This window comes from Rutidosis leptorrhynchoides, chromosome 1 (genome assembly GCF_046630445.1).
Source record: "Rutidosis leptorrhynchoides isolate AG116_Rl617_1_P2 chromosome 1, CSIRO_AGI_Rlap_v1, whole genome shotgun sequence".
Classification (NCBI taxonomy): Eukaryota; Viridiplantae; Streptophyta; class Magnoliopsida; order Asterales; family Asteraceae; genus Rutidosis; species Rutidosis leptorrhynchoides.
The window spans coordinates 193,539,885-193,562,644 of record NC_092333.1 but is presented as its reverse complement, the minus strand read 5'-3'; the positions used below and the strand labels follow the sequence as shown (position 1 = coordinate 193,562,644).

The 22,760-nt window shown below is 35.2% G+C and overlaps 1 non-coding gene across 1 annotated transcript; it reads right to left on the bottom strand.

Moving 5' to 3' along the window:
* Positions 1–19,374: 19,374 nt before the first annotated feature.
* LOC139887006 (small nucleolar RNA R71) lies at positions 19,375–19,481 on the bottom strand. The gene has a single exon (XR_011772861.1). It is a non-coding gene; the product is annotated as a small nucleolar RNA R71 (small nucleolar RNA).
* Positions 19,482–22,760: the final 3,279 nt, after the last annotated feature.

The window sequence follows — 22,760 nt, the reverse complement described above, 5'->3', positions numbered from 1 at the left end:
AATGATTCACGAACCATTAAATGAACATATATGAATATGTATGTATATGTGTATATGTTATAAATTGAAAATGTCAACAAAGTATTTAAACGTATAATGCTTTATATGAACGTATTTGTTTCAATATGATTATCGACGAAATTAAAAAAATATATTAAATGATTGAATTATCAGAAACATTGAATTATGTTTACAAGTCTCTGTTGAGAGGTCCACTATAATTTGAGAAAATCTATTCCTCTTAACGATATTCGGAATAATTTGTAAAGCTATTTATAAATAAAAATAAAAAGTTTCATTTACGAAAGTTAGATAAAAGCTAGTGGAGAATTGGTTTCCATAATATTCTATTAATCTATTTTCAAACGTACAAAAACGTTTTCAGTTTAAAAAAGAACTTTATTATTAAAACGTATATAACTTTTATAAATATCTAGAATCACTTTTGACAACTCATTACTTAACCAATATAATAAATATAACCATATTTATATTTTATTTCATTAAATATATATAACGATTTAAATTAATATTATATATATTTATACGCGTATTATACATATATAGTTTTTATACTTTTACTATACTTTAACTTTACCTTTACTTTAATTTTACTTTACTTTAACTTTAATAATTCACTTTAATAATTCATACTTTAATAATTCACTTTAATAATTAATAATTTAATAATTCACTTTAATAATTCATACTTTAATAATTCACTTTAATAATTCATATTTAATAATTCACTTTAATAATTCATACTTTAATAATTCAAAAATCTATTATAAATAGAATTCAATAGGTTTCATTATTTTATAGAAACTTGAAAATATATTTCTCTAAACTCTCTCAATCGATTTATATATATATATATATATATATATATATATATATATATATATATATATATATATATATATATATATATATATATATATATATATATATATATATATATTTGCTCTGTACTATTTCAAGATATTATTAGTATACATAAAATATTATGACGGAGTGATGTCCGAGTGATTTCAAAATAGTTTTTTAAATGAGTCGAAGCTAAGGAAATTATGGGTTATAGCTATGAAGGTGATGGGTATGGTTCATGGGTATGCTCGTGAGCTCAATCTAGTGTTTATCATCTCCGTTGCGTCTACGTACTTTCCTGCAATATTGAATCTCAATATTGATACGTGAGCACTCATAACTTAACTTTTATATATCAATAGTGTATCCCTGACTAGTGCTCGAGTATATAGGATTATGCATGCTTGTACATTCAATATTGTCCTTAGATAGGTTTGTTGAATCCTGAATTAGATACATATGCTACTGAGATAGGGTATATGAAATGCATTTCATTGGAAAGCTAGCAAAAAATTAAGAACTTTTCATTTAGATATCGAATGGTTTCGATGAACGGATTAGAAGTTATAGTCAACTGAATTTTAGTATTATTGTTAAAATGATTATTATTACTATCGTCGTTATTATTTTAATAGAAATATCATTGTTATTATAAAATATCATTATTACTATTATGTTAGTATTATCATTTTATCATAATAACATTTTTAGTAAATATAAATATTGTTATTTTTTATAGAATAACAATAATTATTATAACAAAATAATACAACTTTTACTTATTATTATTATGATCAATATTATTTTATCAAATAAATAGGGGATACAAAGATATTTTTCACTACGCGTAATATAATTACATTAATAATACTTACCACTATAGTTTTACGATATTAAGTGAACTTTATAAATTTTACTACTTAAGATATATAAAAGTATATTTTATCATATATAAACGTTAATATAAATTTTTATTAATAAATGACTTTTATTATTATAAAATCTAATAAATATATTAAATATAAAAAACGACTATAGTTAAGTTATATAATAAACACGTATAAATTTTAGATGTCATTTTGGGTCAAGTTGACTTTTGTTGACTTTTGCATATTAGTCTCGAGCATTAGGATTGTGGTACACTATGACTTGACCAAAAATTGTTAGACAAATATTGACCAACATATAAATATATATAATTAATATAGGTTCGTGAATCCGAGGCCAACCTTGCACTTGTTAAATGACGTTATAAGTATTTTTACTACGAAATACAGTATGGTGAGTTTCATTTGCTCCCTTTTATATATATATTTGGGACTGAGAATACATGCACTGTTTTTATAAATGTTTTACGAAATAGGCACAAGTACTAAAACTAATTCTACGTGGGTTTAAACCAGAAATATACCCTTAGCTTGGTAACATTAAACTACTTGTCTATGTACGGTAGGTGCGAATTCTAAAGATAGATCTATTGGGCCTGACAAACCCCATCCTGACTATGGGATGCTTTAGTACTTCGAGGTTATTTTATACACACCTGATCTGGTGTACTTCAGAGGGTAAAACATGAACGTTAAGGCTTGTTACCGGGTGCCTACAACTTATAGAATACTTTTATACACTTGCGAGTGTACATATATTTATAAACGGAAATCTTGTGGTCTATTAATATATTGAAATGATTGTTATGATAAACCTATAAACTCACCAACCTTTTGGTTGACACTTTAAAGCATGTTTATTCTCATGTATTAAAGAAATCTTCCGCTGTGCATTAGCTCATTTTAAGGATATTACTTGGAGTCATTCATGGCATATTTTGAATGACGTTGCATTCGAGTCATTGAGTTCATCAAGATTATTATTATGTCAATTATAGTTGGATGTATTATGAAATGGTGTGCATGCCGTCAACTTTCGTTGTAAAGAAAGTTTGTCTTTTAAAAACGAATGCAATGTTTGTAAAATGTATCATATAGAGGTCAAATACCTCGCGATGTAATCAACTATTGTGAATCGTTTATAATGTATATGAACGGGTCCTTTCAGCTATATTTCATGCTATATGTAAAAGAGCGGTATTGTACGTTTATAAATTATTGTATAAAAGTTCGAACGTGAAAATTATTGTAATCAGTTTTTCATATAGAATTGTAGTAGTTGAATTGTATGTTAGCTACTAAGTATGAACTTAACGGGTAGGTACTACCCAAATTAAAACTTATAAAACTCTAATATGAAGAAAAAGCTTTTATAAATAAGTTCATATTATGCTACGAAATACTGTTGACTACTCTTAATATTCTATATGATTAACTCAATTCTTTTGGCTATTTTTGAAGGAAATGGCACCGACGACTCGTCAGAACTTAAACATGAGCGAGGAAGACTTCCATGCTTTTCTTGCTACGAACATAGCCGAAGTGCAGGCTGAAATGTCCCGTTCTTATTGATTAAAAACGTTCCATATTAATTGATTTCGTTGCGAGGTTTTGACCTCTATATGAGACGTTTTTCAAAGACTGCATTCATTTTAAAACAAACCATAACCTTTATTTCATCAATAAAGGTTTAAAAAGCTTTACGTAGATTATCAAATAATGATAATCTAAAATATCCTGTTTACACACGACCATTACATAATGGTTTACAATACAAATATGTTACAACAAAATAAGTTTCTTGAATGCAGTTTTTACACAATATCATACAAGCATGGACTCCAAATCTCGTCCTTATTTAAGTATGCGACAGCGGAAGCTCTTAATAATCAGCTGAGAATAAACATGCTTAAAACGTCAACCAAAATGTTGGTGAGTTATAGGTTTAACCTATATATGAAATCATAATAATAGACCACAAGATTTCATATTTCAATACACATCCCATACATAGAGATAAAAATCATTCATATGGTGAACACCTGGTAACCGACATTAACAAGATGCATATATAAGAATATCCCCATCATTCCGGGACACCCTTCGAATATGATATAAATTTCGAAGTACAAAAGAATCCGGTACTTTGGATGGGGTTTGTTAGGCCCAATAGATCTATCTTTAGGATTGGCGTCAATTAGGGTGTCTGTTCCCTAATTCTTAGATTACCAGACTTTATAAAAGGGGCATATTCGATTTCGATAATTCAACCATAGAACGTAGTTTCACGTACTTGTGTCTATTTTGTAAATCATTTATAAAACCTGCATGTATTCTCATCCCAAAAATATTAGATTTTAAAAGTGGGACTATAACTCACTTTCACAGATTTTTACTTCGTCGGGAAGTAAGACTTGTCCACTGGTTGATTCACGAACCTATAACAATATATACATATATATCAAAGTATGTTCAAAATATATTTACAACACTTTTAATATATTTTGATGTTTTAAGTTTATTAAGTCAGCTGTCCTCGTTAGTAACCTACAACTAGTTGTCCACAGTTAGATGTACAGAAATAAATCGATAAATATTATCTTGAATCAATCCATGACCCAGTGTATACGTATCTCAGTATTGATCACAACTCAAACTATATATATTTTGGAATCAACCTCAACCCTGTATAGCTAACTCCAACATTCACATATAGAGTGTATATGGTTGTTCCGAAATATATATAGATGTGTCGACATGATGGGTCGAAACATTGTATACGTGTCTATGGTATCTCAAGATTACATAATATACAATGCAAGTTGATTAAGTTATGGTTGGAATAGATTTGTTACCAATTTTCACGTAGCTAAAATGAGAAAAATTATCCAATCTTGTTTTACCCATAACTTCTTCATTTTAAATCCGTTTTGAGTGAATCAAATTGCTATGGTTTCATATTGAACTCTATTTTATGAATCTAAACAGAAAAAGTATAGGTTTATAGTCGGAAAAATAAGTTACAAGTCGTTTTTGTAAAGGTAGTCATTTCAGTCGAAAGAACGACGTCTAGATGACCATTTTAGAAAACATACTTCCACTTTGAGTTTAACCATAATTTTTGGATATAGTTTCATGTTCATAATAAAAATCATTTTCTCAGAATAACAACTTTTAAATCAAAGTTTATCATAGTTTTTAATTAACTAACCCAAAACAGCCCGCGGTGTTACTACGACGGCGTAAATCCGGTTTTACGGTGTTTTTCGTGTTTCCAGGTTTTAAATCATTAAGTTAGCATATCATATAGATATAGAACATGTGTTTAGTTGATTTTAAAAGTCAAGTTAGAAGGATTAACTTTTGTTTGCGAACAAGTTTAGAATTAACTAAACTATGTTCTAGTGATTACAAGTTTAAACCTTCGAATAAGATAGCTTTATATGTATGAATTGAATGATGTTATGAACATAATTACTACCTTAAGTTCCTTGGATAAACCTACTGGAAAAGAGAAAAATGGATCTAGCTTCAACGGATCCTTGGATAGCTCGAAGTTCTTGAAGCAGAATCATGACACGAAAACAAGTTCAAGTAAGATCATCACTTGAAATAAGATTGTTATAGTTATAGAAATTGAACCAAAGTTTGAATATGATTATTACCTTGTATTAGAATGATAACCTACTGTAAGAAACAAAGATTTCTTGAGGTTGGATGATCACCTTACAAGATTGGAAGTGAGCTAGCAAACTTGAAAGTATTCTTGATTTTATGTAACTAGAACTTGTAGAATTTATGAAGAACACTTAGAACTTGAAGATAGAACTTGAGAGAGATCAATAGATGAAGAAAATTGAAGAATGAAAGTGTTTGTAGGTGTTTTTGGTCGTTAGTGTATGGATTAGATATAAATTATATGTAATTTTGTTTTCATGTAAATAAGTCATGAATGATTACTCATATTTTTATAATTTTATGAGATATTTCATGCTAGTTGCCAAATGATGGTTCCCACATGTGTTAGGTGACTCACATGGGCTGCTAAGAGCTGATCATTAGAGTGTATATACCAATAGTACATACATCTAAAAGCTGTGTATTGTACGAGTACGAATACGGGTGCATACGAGTAGAATTGTTGATGAAACTGAACGAGGATGTAATTGTAAGCATTTTTGTTAAGTAAAAGTATTTTGATAAGTGTATTGAAGTCTTTCAAAAGTGTATAAATACATATTAAAACACTACATGTATATACATTTTAACTGAGTCGTTAAGTCATCGTTAGTCGTTACATGTAAGTGTTGTTTTGAAACCTTTAGGTTAACGATCTTGTTAAATGTTGTTAACCCAATGTTTATAATATCAAATGAGATTTTAAATTATTATATTATCATGCATGAATATCTATTAATATGATATATATACATTAAATGTCTTTACAACGATAATCGTTACATATATGTCTCGTTTAAAAATCATTAAGTTAGTAGTCTTGTTTTTACATATGTAGTTCATTGTTAATATACTTAATGATATGTTTACTTATCATATTATCATGTTAACTATATATATATATATATATATATATATATCCATATATATGTCATCATATAGTTTTTACAAGTTTTAACGTTCGTGAATCACCGGTCAACTTGGGTGGTCAATTGTCTATATGAAACATATTTCAATTAATCAAGTCTTAACAAGTTTGATTGCTTAACATGTTGGAAACATTTAATCATGTAAATATCAACCTCAATTAATATATATAAACATGGAAAAGTTCGGGTCACTACAGTACCTACCCGTTAAATAAATTTCGTCCCGAAATTTTAAGCTGTTGAAGGTGTTGACGAATCTTCTGGAAATAGATGCGGGTATTTCTTCTTCATCTGATCTTCATGCTCCCAGGTGAACTCGGGTCCTCTACGAGCATTCCATCGAACCTTAACAATTGGTATCTTGTTTTGCTTAAGTCTTTTAACCTCACGATCCATTATTTCGACGGGTTCTTCGATGAATTGAAGTTTTTCGTTGATTTGGATTTCATCTAACGAAAAAGTGAGATCTTCTTTAGAAAAATATTTCTTCAAATTCGAGACGTGGAAAGTGTTATGTACAGCCGCGAGTTGTTGAGGTAACTCAAGTCGGTAAGCTACTGTCCGACACGATCAATAATCTTGAATGGTCCAATATACCTTGGATTTAATTTCCCTCGTTTACCAAATCGAACAACGCCTTTCCAAGGTGCAACTTTAAGCATGACCATCTCTCCAATTTCAAATTCTATATCTTTTCTTTTAATGTCAGCGTAGCTCTTTTATCGACTTTGGGCGGTTTTCAACCGTTGTTGAATTTGGATGATCTTCTCGGTAGTTTCTTGTATAATCTCCGGACCCGTAATCTGTCTATCCCCCACTTCACTCCAACAAATCTGAGACCTGCACTTTCTACCATAAAGTGCTTCAAACGGCGTCATCTGAATGCTTGAATGGTAGCTGTTGTTGTAGGAAAATTCTGCTAACGGTAGATGTCGATCCCAACTGTTTCCGAAATCAATAACACATGCTCGTAGCATGTCTTCAAGCGTTTGTATCGTCCTTTCACTCTGCCCATCAGTTTGTGGATGATAGGCAGTACTCATGTCTAGACGAGTTCCTAATGCTTGCTGTAATGTCTGCCAGAATCTTGAAATAAATCTGCCATCCCTATCAGAGATAATAGAGATTGGTATTCCATGTCTGGAGATGACTTCCTTCAAATACAGTCGTGCTAACTTCTCCATCTTGTCATCTTCTCTTATTGGCAGGAAGTGTGCTGATTTGGTAAGACGATCAACTATTACCCAAATAGTATCAAAACCACTTGCAGTCCTTGGCAATTTAGTGATGAAATCCATGGTAATGTTTTCCCATTTCCATTCCGGGATTTCGGGTTGTTGAAGTAGACCTGATGGTTTCTGATGCTCAGCTTTGACCTTAGAACACGTCAAACATTCTCCTACGTATTTAGCAACATCGGCTTTCATACCCGGCCACCAAAAATGTTTCTTGAGATCCTTGTACATCTTCCCCGTTCCAGGATGTATTGAATATCTGGTTTTATGAGCTTCTCTAAGTACCATTTCTCTCATATCTCCAAATTTTGGTATCCAAATCCTTTCAGCCCTATACCGGGTTCCATCTTCCCGAATATTAAGATGCTTCTCCGATCCTTTTTGTATTTCATCCTTTAAATTTCCCTCTTTTAAAACTCCTTGGTGCGCCTCCTTTATTTGAGTAGTAAGGTTATTATGAATCATTATATTCATAGATTTTACTCGAATGGGTTCTCTGTCCTTCCTGCTCAAGGCATCGGCTACCACATTTGCCTTCCCCGGGTGGTAACGAATCTCAAAGTCGTAATCATTCAACAATTCAATCCACCTACGCTGCCTCATATTCAGTTGTTTCTGATTAAATATGTGTTGAAGACTTTTGTGGTCGGTATATATAATACTTTTGACCCCATATAAGTAGTGCCTCCAAGTTTTTAATGTAAAAACAACCGCGCCTAATTCCAAATCATGCGTCGTATAATTTTGTTCGTGAATCTTCAATTGTCTAGACGCATAAGCAATCACCGTCGTTCGTTGCATTAATGCACAACTGAGACCTTGCTTTGATGCGTCACAATAAATCACAAAATCATCATTCCCTTCAGGAAATGACAATATAGGTGCCGTAGTTAGCTTTTTCTTCAATAACTGAAACGCTTTCTCTTGTTCATCATTCCATTCAAATTTCTTCCCTTTATGCGTTAATGCAGTCAAGGGTTTTGCTATTCTGGAAAAGTCTTGGATGAACCTTCTGTAGTAACCAGCTAGTCCTAAAAACTGGCGTATGTGTTTCGGAGTTTTCGGGGTTTCCCACTTTTCAACAGTTTCTATCTTTGCCGGATCCACCTTAATACCTTCTTTGTTCACTATGTGACCGAGGAATTGAACTTCTTCCAACCAAAATGCACACTTTGAAAACTTAGCGTACAATTCTTCTTTCCTCAATACTTCTAACAACTTTCTCAAATGTTCACCGTGTTCTTGGTCATTCTTTGAGTAAATAAGTATGTCATCAATGAAAACAATGACAAACTTGTCAAGGTATGGTCCACACACTCGGTTCATAAGGTCCATGAACACAGCTGGTGCATTAGTTAAACCAAACAGCATGACCATAAACTCGTAATGACCGTAACGTGTTCTGAAAGCAGTCTTTGGAATATCATCTTCTTTCACCCGCATTTGATGATACCCGGAACGTAAGTCAATCTTTGAATAAACAGACGAGCCTTGTAGTTGATCAAATAAGTCGTCGATTCTCGGTAGTGGGTAGCGGTTCTTGATGGTAAGTTTGTTCAACTCTCGGTAGTCGATACACAACCTGAATGTACCATTTTTCTTCTTGACAAACAAAACAGGAGCTCCCCACGGTGATGTGCTTGGTCGAATGAAACCACGCTCTAAAAGTTCTTGTAATTGGCTTTGCAGTTCTTTCATCTCGCTGGGTGCGAGTCTGTAAGGAGCACGAGCTATTGGTTCAGCTCCTGGTACAAGATCTATTTGAAATTCAACGGATCGATGTGGGGGTAATCCCGGTAATTCTTTCGGAAATAAATCGGGAAATTCTTTTGCAATGGGAACATCATTGATGCTCTTTTCTTCAGTTTGTACTTTCTCGACGTGTGCTAGAATAGCATAGCAACCTTTTCTTATTAGTTTTTGTGCCTTCAAATTACTAATAAGATGAAGCTTCGTGTTGCCCTTTTCTCCGTACACCATTAAGGGTTTTCCTTTTTCTCGTATAATGCGAATTGTATTTTTGTAACAAACGATCTCTGCTTTCACTTCTTTCAACCAGTCCATACCGATTATCACATCAAAACTCCCTAACTCTACTGGTATCAAATCAATCTTAAATGTTTCGCTAACCAGTTTAATTTCTCGATTCCGACATATATTATCTGCTGAAATTAATTTACCATTTGCTAATTCGAGTAAAAATTTACTATCCAAAGGCGTCAATGGACAACTTAATTTAGCACAAAAATCTCTACTCATATAGCTTCTATCCGCACCCGTATCAAATAAAACGTAAGCAGATTTATTGTCAATAATAAACGTACCCGTAACAAGCTCCGGGTCTTCCTGTGCCTCTGCCGCATTAATATTGAAAACTCTTCCGCGGCCTTGTCCATTCGTGTTCTCCTGGTTCGGGCAATTTCTAATAATGTGACCCGGTTTTCGACATTTATAACAAACTACATTGGCATAACTTGCTCCGACACTACTTGCTCCACCATTACTCGTTCCGACACCATTTGTTCCTTTCGTTCTATTAACCCCTGGTCCGTAGACCTCACACTTCGCCGCGCTATGACCATTTCTTTTACACTTGTTGCAAAATTTGGTGCAGAACCCCGAGTGATACTTTTCACACCTTTGGCATAGCTGCTTCTGATTGTTGTTGTTGTTGTTGCGGTTATTATTGTTGTTAGGATGATTGTTGTAGTTGTTGTTGTTGTTGTTGTTGTTATTGTTGGGCCGTTTGTTGTAGTTGCGATTGATGTTGCGATTGTTGGGATAATTGTTGCGATTATTGTTGTAATTGCTGTTGTTGTTGTATTGGTGATTCTTATCACCGTCTTCCTCCCACTTTCTTTTGACTTGCTTCACATTGGCCTCTTCAGCAGTCTGTTCTTTAATTCTTTCTTCAATCTGGTTCACTAGTTTGTGAGCCATTCTACATGCCTGTTGTATGGAGGCGGGCTCGTGTGAACTTATATCTTCTTGGATTCTTTCCAATAATCCTTTCACAAACGCGTCGATCTTCTCTTCCTCATCTTCGAATGCACCCGGACACAATAGGCACAATTCTGTGAATCGTCTTTCGTACGTGGTAATATCAAATCCTTGGTTTCGTAACCCTCTAAGTTCTGTCTTGAGATTATTGACCTCGGTTCTGGGACGGTACTTCTCATTCATCAAGTGCTTGAATGCTGACCATGGTAGTGCGTACGCATCGTCTTGTCCCACTTGCTCTAGATAGGTATTCCACCATGTTAATGCAGAACCTGTGAAGGTATGCGTAGCGTACTTCACTTTGTCCTCTTCAGTACACTTACTTATGGCAAACACCGATTCGACCTTCTCGGTCCACCGTTTCAATCCGATCGGTCCTTCGGTTCCATCAAATTCCAAAGGTTTGCAGGCAGTGAATTCTTTGTAGGTGCATCCTACACGATTTCCTGTACTGCTAGATCCAAGGTTATTGTTGGTATGTAGCGCAGCCTGTACTGCGGCTATGTTTGAAGCTAGAAAAGTACGGAATTCCTCTTCATTCATATTCATGGTGTGTCGAGTAGTCGGTGCCATTTCCTTCAAAATAGTCAAATGGAACAAGTTAATCATACAGAATATTAAGAGTAGTTAATAGTATTTCGTAGCATAATATGAACTCATTTATAAAAGCTTTTTCTTCATATTAGCGTTTTATAAGTTTAAATTCGGGTAGTACCTACCCGTTAAGTTCATACTTAGTAGCTAATATACAATTCAACTACTACAATTCTATATGAAAAACTGATTATAATAATATTTCGCGTTCAAACTTTTACACAATATTTTACAAACTTACAATACCGATTATTTTACATATAGCATGAAATATAGCACACAATAAATTTGATACAAGATGGTTGTGAAGATAATTCTAGCTAGTACACAAGTCGTTCAGCAAAGGCAATAAAGACACGTAATTCATACGTCCAGAAACAAGTCATGCATTCTGGTTTTACTAGGATTACTTCCCATCCTTGGTCTTGTGGAACATAACCGTTATGGCCGTTGATAAGATAGTGTATTGTAACGTCGTCAAAGGGACGAGGGTTACGTAATGTCCAACAGTCCCGTAACAATCTAAAAATCTCATTTCTTACCCCAATTACCGACTCCGTCACTTGTGGGAACGTTTTGTTTAATAGTTGTAGCCCGATGTTCTTGTTCTCACTTTGGTGAGAAGCGAACATTACTAATCCGTAAGCATAACATGCTTCTTTATGTTGCATGTTAGCCGCTTTTTCTAAATTACGAAGTCCAATATTCGGATATATTGAGTCAAAATAATTTCTTAACCCATTGCGTAAAATAGCATTTGGGTTCCCCGCAATATATGCGTCAAAGTAAATACATCGTAACTTATGGATTTCCCAATGTGATATCCCCCATCTTTTGAACGAAAGCCTTTTATAAACCAAGGCATTCTTGGAACGTTCTTCGAATGTCTTACAAACTGATCTCGCCTTAAATAGTTGTGTCGAAGAATTCTGACCGACTCTAGACAAGATTTCATCAATCATGTCTCCGGGTAGGTCTCTTAAAATATTGGGTTGTCTATCCATTTTGTGTTTTTATACTGCAAAATAGACAAGAGTTAGATTCATAAAAAAAAAATACTTATTAATACAAACAATTTTTACATATATCATAAAGCATAAGCACACTATATTACATATATTACACCACACGAATACAACTATCTTATTCCGACTCGCTTGTTTCTTCTTCTTCGGTTTTGGTTTGTTTTGCCAAGTTTCTAGGGATATATGATGTTCCCCTAATACGAGCCGTCGTTTTCCACATTGGTTTAGAAAAACCTGGTGGTTTAGAGGTTCCCGGGTCATTGTTACAACTTAAGGACTTCGGGGGTTGACGATACATATAAAGTTCATCGGGGTTGGAATTAGATTTCTCTATTTTTATGCCCTTTCCCTTATTATTTTCTTTTGCCTTTTTAAATTCAGTTGGGGTAATTTCTATAACATCATCGGAATTCTCGTCGGAATCCGATTCATCGGAGAATTGGTAATCCTCCCAATATTTTGCTTCCTTGGCGGAAACACCATTGATCATAATTAACCTTGGTCGGTTGGTTGAGGATTTTCTTTTACTTAACCGTTTTATTATTTCCCCCACCGGTTCTATTTCTTCATCCGGTTCCGATTCTTCTTCCGGTTCCGATTCTTCTTCCGGTTCCGACTCTTCTTCCGATTCCTCTTCGGGAACTTGTGAATCAGTCCACGAATCATTCCAATTTACATTTGACTCTTCATTATTATTAGGTGAGTCAATGGGACTTGTTCTAGAGGTAGACATCTATCACATAATATCAAACGCGTTAAGAGATTAATATATCACATAATATTCATATTTTAAAAATATATAGTTTCCAACAAAATTTGTTAAGCAATCATTTTTCAAGTAAACACGGTCGAAGTCCAGACTCACTAATGCATCCTAACAAACTCGATAAGACACACTAATGTAAAATTCTGGTTCTCTAAGACCAATGCTCGGATACCAACTGAAATGTCCCGTTCTTATTGATTAAAAACGTTCCATATTAATTGATTTGGTTGCGAGGTTTTGACCTCTATATGAGACGTTTTTCAAAGACTGCATTCATTTTAAAACAAACCATAACCTTTATTTCATCAATAAAGGTTTAAAAAGCTTTACGTAGATTATCAAATAATGATAATCTAAAATATCCTGTTTACACACGACCATTACATAATGGTTTACAATACAAATATGTTACAACAAAATAAGTTTCTTGAATGCAGTTTTTACACAATATCATACAAGCATGGACTCCAAATCTCGTCCTCATTTAAGTATGCGACAGCAGAAGCTCTTAATAATCACCTGAGAATAAACATGCTTAAAACGTCAACAAAAATGTTGGTGAGTTATAGGTTTAACCTATATATATCAAATCATAATAATAGACCACAAGATTTCGTATTTCAATACACATCCCATACATAGAGATAAAAATCATTCATATGGTGAACACCTGGTAATTGACATTAACAAGATGCATATATAAGAATATCCCCATCATTCCGGGACACCCTTCGGATATGATATAAATTTCGAAGTACTAAAGCATCCGGTACTTTGGATGGGGTTTGTTAGGCCCAATAGATCTATCTTTAGGATTCGCATCAATTAGGGTGTCTGTTCCCTAATTCTTAGATTACCAGACTTAATAAAAAGGGGCATATTCGATTTCGATAATTCAACCATAGAATGTAGTTTCACGTACTTGTGTCTATTTTGTAAATCATTTATAAAACCTGCATGTATTCTCATCCCAAAAATATTAGATTTTAAAAGTGGGACTATAACTCACTTTCACAGATTTTTACTTCGTCGGGAAGTAAGACTTGGCCACTGGTGGATTCACGAACCTATAACAATATATACATATATTCAAAGTATATTCAAAATATATTTACAACACTTTTAATATATTTTGATGTTTTAAGTTTATTAAGTCAGCTGTCCTCGTTAGTAACCTACAACTAGTTGTCCACAGTTATATGTACAGAAATAAATCAATAAATATTATCTTGAATCAATCCACGACCCAGTGTATACGTATCTCAGTATTGATCACAACTCAAACTATATATATTTTGGAATCAACCTCAACCCTGTATAGCTAACTCCAACATTCACATATAGAGTGTCTATGGTTGTTTCGAAATATATATAGATGTGTCAACATGATAGGTCGAAACATTGTATACGTGTCTATGGTATCTCAAGATTACATAATATATAATACAAGTTGATTAAGTTATGGTTGGAATAGATTTGTTACCAATTTTCACGTAGCTAAAATGAGAAAAATTATCCAATCTTGTTTTACCCATAACTTCTTCATTTTAAATCCGTTTTGAGTGAATCAAATTGCTATGGTTTCATATTGAACTCTATTTTATGAATCTAAATAGAAAAATTATAGGTTTATAGTCGGAAAAATAAGTTACAAGTCGTTTTTGTAAAGGTAGTCATTTCAGTCGAAAGAACGACGTCTAGATGACCATTTTAGAAAACATACTTCCACTTTGAGTTTAACCATAATTTTTGGATATAGTTTCATGTTCATAATAAAAATCATTTTCTCAGAATAACAACTTTTAAATCAAATTTTATCATAGTTTTTAATTAACTAGCCCAAAACAGCCCGCGGTGTTACTACGACGGCATAAATCCGGTTTTACGGTGTTTTTCGTGTTTCCAGGTTTTAAATCATTAAGTTAGAATATAATATAGATATATAACATGTGTTTATTTGATTTTAAAAGTCAAGTTAGAAGGATTAACTTTTGTTTGCGAACAAGTTTAGAATTAACTAAACTATGTTCTAGTGATTACAAGTTTAAACCTTCGAATAAGATAGCTTTATATGTATGAATCGAATGATGTTATGAACATCATTACTACCTTAAGTTCCTTGGATAAACCTACTGGAAAAGAGAAAAATGGATCTAGCTTCAACGGATCCTTGGATGGCTCGAAGTTCTTGAAGCAGAATCATGACACGAAAACAAGTTCAAGTAAGATCATCACTTGAAATAAGATTGTTATAGTTATAGAAATTGAACTAAAGTTTGAATATGATTATTACCTTGTATTAGAATGATAACCTACTGTAAGAAACAAAGATTTCTTGAGGTTGGATGATCACCTTACAAGATTGGAAGTGAGCTAGCAAACTTGAAAGTATTCTTGATTTTATGTAACTAGAACTTGTAGAATTTATGAAGAACACTTAGAACTTGAAGATAGAACTTGAGAGAGATCAATTAGATGAAGAAAATTGAAGAATGAAATTGTTTGTAGGTGTTTTTGGTCGTTGGTGTATGGATTAGATATAAAGGATATGTAATTTTGTTTTCATGTAAATAAGTCATGAATGATTACTCATATTTTTATAATTTTATGAGATATTTCATGCTAGTTGCCAAATGATGGTTCCCACATGTGTTAGGTGACTCACATGGGCTGCTAAGAGCTGATCATTGGAGTGTATATACCAATAGTACATACATCTAAAAGCTGTGTATTGTACGAGTACGAATACGGGTGCATACGAGTAGAATTGTTGATGAAACTGAACGAGGATGTAATTGTAAGAATTTTTGTTAAGTAAAAGTATTTTGATAAGTGTATTGAAGTCTTTCAAAAGTGTATAAATACATATTAAAACACTACATGTATATACATTTTAACTGAGTCGTTAAGTCATCGTTAGTCGTTACATGTAAGTGTTGTTTTGAAACCTTTAGGTTAACGATCTTGTTAAATGTTGTTAACCCAATGTTTATAATATCAAATGAGATTTTAAATTTTTATATTATCATGATATTATCATGTATGAATATCTCTTAATATGATATATATACATTAAATGTCTTTACAACGATAATCGTTACATATATGTCTTGTTTTTACATATGTAGTTCATTGTTAATATACTTAAAGATATGTTTACTTATCATATTATCATGTTTACTATATATATATCCATATATATGTCATCATATAGTTTTTACAAGTTTTAACGTTCGTGAATCACCGGTCAACTTGGGTGGTCAATTGTCTATATGAAACATATTTCAATTAATCAAGTCTTAACAAGTTTGATTGCTTAACATGTTGGAAACATTTAATTATGTAAATATCAATCTCAATTAATATATATAAACATGGAAAAGTTCGGGTCACTACACAGGCCACAATGCAAAATAACAACAATAACTCCAGATCTAGCAGTGGAATTAATTCGACAAAGAATCATGTAGGATTGATATCGGCTAAAAAGTCACGTTTTCACCCCGGTATTAAGGCCCAAAAACAAGAAATATTCGAACTTTGACGGCAAAATACCCACTTCGAAAGTTATAATTGAAGAACAAGTAATTACGAAGGCGGTACAAAAAGAATCAAGAGAATCGGAGCTAAAACGGAGATTCTAGAGCGAAAACGGTGAAAGACAAGAAATCAAGTTACGATCCAGTGAATCAAGGCTGACCAGCAAGCCATACGGCCTACCATATGGCCTGCCATACATCCTGCCAGTATGGAAACAGCCTGCCATATACGTGCCACCACACGAGCCACCATACGGCCTGCATTGCATACGGCCTGCCAAAAGCGGGCTACCATATGCCCTGCCATACGCCCTGCCAGGCGTATGCTGGCAAATTCCAAGTCTATTTAAAGGGTCTTTGTCATTCATTCCAACACACACTTCAATTCACTTCTTTCTCTCTCTTGTACAACATTAGTCATACTCTCAAGGCCTTCGACTCCGTGCGGGAAACCTAGTACCCGGAGAAGAACGCTGAAGATTGTATTAGGAACGGTCTGGAGTCTTGAAGTTGTCACTTTTGTATTCGGAATTCGTTTAATCTACTGGTACTTTTATCCTTTATCTTATATAATGTTTTATGATATTATTTCCATGATTAGCGAGTAGTTATCTTTAGTGTATGCTATGATGTAAGAAGTTATAATGCCGAAATAATATTATGGTCTGTGTATGTTTTCGAAATGCTTTCCGATTATGCTTTAAACTCAATCGCTTTTCCAACTAATAGAACGTAGTTATAGGCTCTGTTATTGGGAAGTCGCGAACCCCGATTCAGAGTACACTATATGTGTCACCCATTGGTAAGAGAAGTCTATCAAATACAACGTAAGATTGATCGAGGCACACTGGTTGTAGTAAGTCTATCGAGCTTTGGATTTTGACTGAGGACTCTTTCGTAGTGAAACATCTGACTAGGCCCCTAGTACATTGTTGGTCCCAGACCATGATGGTGTAGTCACCAAGCATATAAACTTCGTACGTGCACGCTGAAGCACAGCGGTTGTTGTAAGTTGTACCTCTGCTAAGTAAGGCCATGGAACACGGTTAGTGTTGGCCAGTACACTGCACCATAATGCGGTCTCAAGCATTGCACCCCGCTTGAGGGATTCTTAGTTAATTAAGGAGCTGTTTCTTTAGACACATAAAGGATTGGACCGTTAGGATAACCGAACGTGTTCATGGAAGTCAGACTTGACTTGGCCATGGTGTTCTTTATGGTTGAACTCTTTTAAGGGCCTTACTATCTTTTACCAATCATTAACGAAAGCATTGAAACACATCACGTCTCTCAGATATGGTAAACCATGTATTCTATTATGCTTAAGAAAGTTTAGATCATTTTGGAATGTTAATACGTCACCCAACCGAGTCGCTCAATTGGATGAGCCGTCTGAACGTGTATGCATGTAGTCAGACTGCATGGGCGTCGGGGGTAATGGACGTTGCTGTCTATTCAGAATCTTCAAGCCTAATGTAGTACCCAGTGGCATGTCATATGACACAGGCGTTTAGGAACAGTGTAATGAATACAGGGCCTCTGCCTATTCATGAGCCAGCATTCCATAATCTCGGCAGAATAACTGATGAAGTCATAGTATGCACTTACTTTAACCTTATCTGAATTACAAATTTTATCGCATTTACTTTATCTATCTTATAAATCAGAAAATCCCAAAATAAATATTCACTACTCCCTAACTATCTTTGGTTACAATATAGGTTCGATGTTACTGATATCTCAAAAATACGACTCTAGGTCATACTTCCCTTACTTATAAGGAGTAGTAAGATTTAGGCCCCGCTAAATATAAATTTAAAACAGTACCCTCTCCCACAAGTGGCGAATCCTGGCGAGCCACGGCCTAACGACACCGCCCAAATAAAAACCGTCCGTTTCGGCCATATCAAGAGAGAGACCTAGTTTTTGGCGCCGTTGCCGGGGAACTGGTATCAGGCAATACTGTTTTCAATCAAACTTATTCACAAGCATTTAGTGGTGTCTAAGAAAGACAATTATACACGGACTTGGTTATTGGATTTTCCGAACACTCGCCAATTATATTAGGACCAAAAGGATCCTGCCTCTCCGTAGTCAGCCTGGCCACTTGGTTTGTTGAATAGTTTGTGCGGAGCTTTGTTACCGAAATACCAGGGAATCAGTAGCCAGAACCAAAAACATATTCCACCATAGGATAGTTAGTTAATTAGATTAGATTACTTTAGATTACTCTAGTTTACCTTAGATTAGACCACCTTAGATTACCTTAGATTGACTTAGATTAAATTAGATTACCTTAGAATTAGATTAGTTTAGTTTAGCTTATTATAATTTAGCTTAATTGCGAAAATTAAAAACAAAAACGCATACCTACTGTATGACCCAAACCCGATCTAGAACAGGGCCATTGTTATTCGTACCTGATCCAGACGCAATAATCTCTAAAGCACGCAAGGAAGCATGAATCAGAAACCAAATGGCGTTACGCGTTACTTTAGCAGAAAACACGAAACCCTCGATTGAAGGTCGAGGAGGACCAATCAGATTATCAGAGATTCAAGGACACTCGTTCGAGTTAAAACATCACATCATCCAGCTCATTCAGAATAGCTGTCAATTTCATGGATTACCGAATAACGATCCTAATTCTCACCTTGATAAATTCATATCTCTTTCGAACTCCTACAAACAGCCAGGGATAGGACAAGATATAGTCTGGCTATACTTGTTCCCCTATTCTCTCACTCATCATGCTCAAACTTGGTTTGAAGGACTGGAAAAAGATTCCATCACGTCATAGACGGAGATGGTGACTAAATTCCTAACCAAATATTTCCCTCCTTCTAAACAAACCAAACTGAAGAATGACATCATTAACTTCAAACAAAGTTATGATGAATCTCTTTACATTGCATGTGAGCGTTTCAAAACCCTACTGAAGAAATGCCCTAATCACCAGTTAGAACGGTCAGCCCAAATCTGTACCTTCTACAATGGTCTTACGGTAAATCATAGGACGACGATCGATGCAGTAGCTCAAGGGAATCTGATGAACCAAACCGCAGATGAAGCATGAGAATTGCTCGAGAACATGACGATGCATCATCATGACTGGAACAGTGGTGAAACAACTTCATCATCTGCCCCACTCTCTGCACTTAACAATCAAACGGAGGCCATCAAATCCCTCACGGACAAGATGGAATCTCTTGCTAAACAACTAGGAGAATTTAAGACGCAGCCGCAGCAGGTTAACCAAGCTCAGGCTTGTGTTAATTTTACCAACCCGCAACCTACTGAAGACTATCAAGTTGAGTACGAAAACCCTGACGGTTCAGTCTGTTACGTTCAATACCCAGCTCGTCCACCAAATCCCGGATTCAATCAACCACCAAGGGTTAATCAATTTCAGCGAAGCAATCAACCTTTCCGCTATCGCTATCCACCTTATCCAGCCCAACAATCTCAATTGACCTACGATCAACCACTTCCACTTACTGGTCCCCCATTTGAGGAGAATTCCCCTACCACCCAGATTACAAAAGCAGCTAACCCCACTCTCAGAGCTGATGATCAGTTAACTCAGTTCATCCAAGGACAACAACAGTTAAATCAGAGAACTGCAACCAGACAAGATCAGACGGAGATACTAATGAGAAATCAATTGGCTCTGCTCAAAAGTTTGGAAACGCAGCTCGGAAAGTTATCACAACGCCTTGAAACCTGACCGTAGGGAAGATTGCCAAGTAATATTATCCAGAATCCCCACATAGAAGAAGCAAAGCAAAAGGATTCCGTAATCCCATAGGAAGAACCACAGAGAAGATTAACTAGGCTCAAGAACAAATCAACATATACTCAGAAGCTGACCCCTGAAACTCCAGTTCACGTACCTTATCCTGGAAGGCTACAAGAAGAACCATCCAAGCTTGATTCCTTCAAACTTGATGGCAGATTCCTAGACACTATGTCTAAAGTTCCCAACCAGAAGAGATACATCCGAAGGCTTCTTTCTACAAAGGAGAGGATACCAGACTCTAACAAAATTCCACTGAGTGAAGAATGCTCTGCATTACTCAGAAACTCTCTACCACCTAAGCTATCAGATACGGGTCGATTCGTTTTCCCGTGTTCAATCTACCAATCTGGAACCATTCATGCGCTAGCAGATTTAGGAGCAAGTATCAACCTAATCCCCTACTCTCTCTACAAGAGATTAGAGTTAGGAGACTTGTCACCAACCAAAATGACAATCCAACTTGCCGATCATACAATTTGATATCCTAAGGGCATAGTTGAGAACGTCTTGGTGAAAGTCGACAAATTCTTGTATCCTACGGATTTCGTAGTAATGGATATTAAGGAAGACCTACACACCCCAATAGTGTTAGGAAGACCTTTCATGAATATGGCTAGGACTGTCATTGACGTGTACAATCAAACTATGATCTTACGATCACATGGGGAGAGCGTTACCTTCAAAATTGACCGACCAACCGATCTTTCTGGACAGGCAGAGATGTTTGCTATTTCCACCAGACGGATCATTTCGGATGATGAGTCATTACCACCAGCCGACGATATCGAGATGGAGGTCGAATCACAGTCTGTAGACGACCCAGAAATGGAAGAAGAGGATCCCAGCGAAGAAATAGAGGAAAAGGAGGAATCTGAAGAGGAAGAGGAAATAGAAGACGTAAAAGAAACTGCGACAACACCCGTTCCAAGCACTGAGCGTCATGAAGAAATAATGAGGCTTGAAATGGCAGATCACAGTTTAATCATTCGCTTCAAAAAGAAGAACGACAAGGCTGAGGTTAAGGATATATAAATTGATCCTGTAAGTATCAAAGTGGAGAATCAGAATACTGAAGAAACCCGTACATCAGAAGCATCCTCAGAGGAACCGGATACCGATGATGACGAGGAAGAGCATCACGAAGACATTCTGACTAACTCACACTCTCCAACCGAAGTAGATCAAGGGGAGCCGGACTCTTCTTCAGATCAAATTCCGGTTATATCCACACATGCAGACATGATTACCTTCATCAATGATACCGATGAATTTGAAGACATTCTCGAAGCCATCCGAAAGTCAACCATTGATTTTTCGCTACGCTTAACAGAACGAATCATGGCTATCAGAGAAGATCACCACCTCTATCTCCGAAGAAAAGATAATGATGTTAAAATCCTCGAAGAACGCATTCAAGACTTTATCAACTCTCTTCACGATCATATCTATCACGAAGAAAGGCAATGAGAGCATAATTCAGTGGTTCGCACTATTCTCGAGACAAGATTTTGTTGAGATCAGAAGATCATTTACTCTAAGGTTTATAACACCTTAGCCGGATCTGCACTTCCGTTCTTACAAAATGAACGAGCACTACTGACTCTCATCCGGAAGCATATGGATCTTTCCACCGGTCACCCAACTTATCACTCTGATTTGCAAATGATCGAGGATATTCACAGTCTTTTCGCTCTTCTGGATAGAGATAACTTCGAAAGCACACTAGACAAACTAGTGATTTACGTAACAATTAATCACCACGCTCATCTGATTATCAAAGAGTTACAAGACGTTGTTATGGAGGAAGCAAGACAGAACAATCCGTTCTCTCATCTTGAACCAGATCGAGTCAACATTACCACATATGTTACGAAGCAGCTATCACGTATCTTCCACGAATCCACAGATCCTAGTTTCATATTTAAAGCTGGATGTCGGGAGATATACTCAAAGACGGTGAAATTAATACTCGGATCAGGATTGCTGTTCACTTCTTTCCAGCTTCGTCTCTTAACTAATCTCTGCAAAGCTACAGACTCTTACTGTGGAGATCACCGTTCCGAATACTTCGAAATTCTAAAAGATACAGTTTCTTACATTGTTTGAAGACCTCCGAAATGAGCATCCCGTCAGAGAAATCATAAACACCGGCACTACGACCATGATTGACATTCATGGGTAAACCAGCAGAGCTGTGGATCATATTCTCATCGGACTTCAAGATTTATCAAGAGCCGAAACTGCGCACTACTTATCGTTAAGAAGATCTTCAAGAGAAGTACCGGACTTGTTACCACTATTGGTCCGACACTTTCTCAGAACTTATCCACCAAGACTCACATTCCCTCAAGAAGACCAAGATCACAACCATCAACGAGGAATGTTTGCTTTTTGAAGAATCACTACGGTCGAGCCAACGACCTTAAACAAAAGCGCTTCTC